This window comes from Arachis ipaensis, chromosome B1 (assembly GCF_059453495.1).
Source record: "Arachis ipaensis isolate K30076 ecotype BB chromosome B1, ASM5945349v1, whole genome shotgun sequence".
NCBI lineage: Eukaryota > Viridiplantae > Streptophyta > Magnoliopsida > Fabales > Fabaceae > Arachis > Arachis ipaensis.
In genome coordinates, this window is record NC_142436.1 from 75,841,592 (window position 1) to 75,843,612 (window position 2,021).

Consider the following 2,021-nt stretch of genomic DNA (forward strand, 5'->3'; position numbering starts at 1 on the left):
ATTGACTTTTCAAAAATTTTTAAAATCAAGTTGTTTCTTATGAGTCAAATCAAATTTTCAATTTGAAAATCTTATCTTTTTCAAAATCCTTTTTAAAAATCAAATCTTTTTCAAATTTCTTAGTTATTTTCGAAAATTCCAAAAATATTTTTCAAAAATCTTTTTCTTATTTTTATAACAAATTTTCGAAAAATAACAATAACAATTAATGTTTTGACTCAAAAATTTCAAGTTTGTTACTTGCTTGTTAAGAAAGATTCAAACTTTAAGTTTTAGAATCATATCTTGTGATTTCTTGTGAATCAAGTCATTAATTGTATTTTTAAAAATCAAATCTTTTTTCAAAAACTAATTTCTATCATATCTTTTCAAAAATATCTTCTTATCTCACCTTTTCCAAAAATTTGATTTCAAAATATCTTTTCTAACTTCCTAACTTCTTATCTTTTCAAAATTTCTTTCAACTAACTAACTAACTTTTTGTTTGTTTCTTATCTTTTTCAAAACTACCTAACTAACTCTCTCTCTCTAATTTTCGAAAATATCTCCCTCTTTTTCAAAATTTCTTTTTAATTAACTAATTATTTCAATTTTTAAATCTTAATTTTCGAAAATTACTAACATTTTTCAAAAATAATTTTCGAAAATCACTAACACTTTTTCAAAAATAATTTTCGAAAATTCACCTTCTTCCTCATCTCCTTCTATTTATTTATTCATCTACTAACATCTCTTCCTCACATCACTCACCAAATTCGAACCCCCTCTTCTATCTGTGTTCGAATTTTTTCTTCTTCTCTTCTTCTACTAACAATAAGGAACCTCTTTACTGTGACATAGAGGATTCCTCTTCTTTTCTTTTTTTCTTCTCTTTCTTATGAGTAGGGACAAAGAAAAAGGCATTCTTGTTGAAGCTGATCCAGAACCTGAAAGGACTCTGAAGAGAAAACTAAGAGAAGCTAAATTACAACAATCCAGAGACAACCTTATTGAAAATTTCGAACAAGTAAAGGAGATGGCAGCCAAACCCAACAACAATAATGCCAGGAGGATGCTTGGTGACTTTACTGCACCTAATTCCAATTTACATGGAAGAAGCATCTCCATTCCTGCCATTGGAGCAAACAATTTTGAGCTGAAACCTCAGCTAGTTTCTCTGATGCAGCAGAACTGCAAGTTTCATGGACTTCCATCTGAAGATCCTTTTCAGTTCTTAACTGAATTCTTGCAGATATGTGATACTGTTAAGACTAATGGAGTAGATCCTGAAGTCTATAGGCTCATGCTTTTCCCTTTTGCTGTAAGAGACAGAGCTAGAATATGGTTGGACTCTCAACCTAAGGATAGCTTGAACTCTTGGGATAAGCTGGTCACGGCTTTCTTAGCCAAGTTCTTTCCTCATCAAAAGCTGAGCAAGCTTAGAGTGGATGTTCAAACCTTCAAACAAAAAGATGGTGAATCCCTCTATGAAGTGTGGGAAAGATACAAACAGTTGACCAAAAAGTGTCCTTCTGACATGCTTTCAGAATGGACCATCCTGGATATATTCTATGATGGTCTATCTGAGCTATCAAAGATGTCATTGGACACTTCTGTAGGTGGATCTATTCACCTAAAGAAAACGCCTGCAGAAGCTCAAGAACTCATTGACATGGTTGCTAATAACCAGTTTATGTACACTTCTGAGAGGAATCCTGTGAGTAATGGGACGCCTATGAAGAAGGGAGTTCTTGAAATTGATACTCTAAATGCCATATTGGCTCAGAATAAAATATTGACTAAGAAAGTCAATATGATTTCTCAGAGTCTGAATGGAATGCAAGCTGCATCCAACAGCACTCAAGAGGCATCTTCTGAAGAAGAAGTTTATGATCCTGAGAACCCTGCAATAGCAGAGGTAAATTACATGGGTGAACCTTATGGAAACACCTATAATCCATCATGGAGAAATCATCCAAATTTCTCATGGAAGGATCAAAAGCCTCAACAAGGCTTTAATAATGGTGGAAGAAATAGGTTTA

The 2,021-nt window shown here is 32.8% G+C and overlaps 1 non-coding gene across 1 annotated transcript; it reads right to left on the reverse strand.

The window, feature by feature from the left end:
• Positions 1-1,414: 1,414 nt before the first annotated feature.
• Positions 1,415-1,522, reverse strand: LOC148577074 (small nucleolar RNA R71). Its single transcript, XR_015903763.1, has one exon. It is a non-coding gene; the product is annotated as a small nucleolar RNA R71 (small nucleolar RNA).
• Between the last annotated feature and the right edge of the window lie 499 nt (positions 1,523-2,021).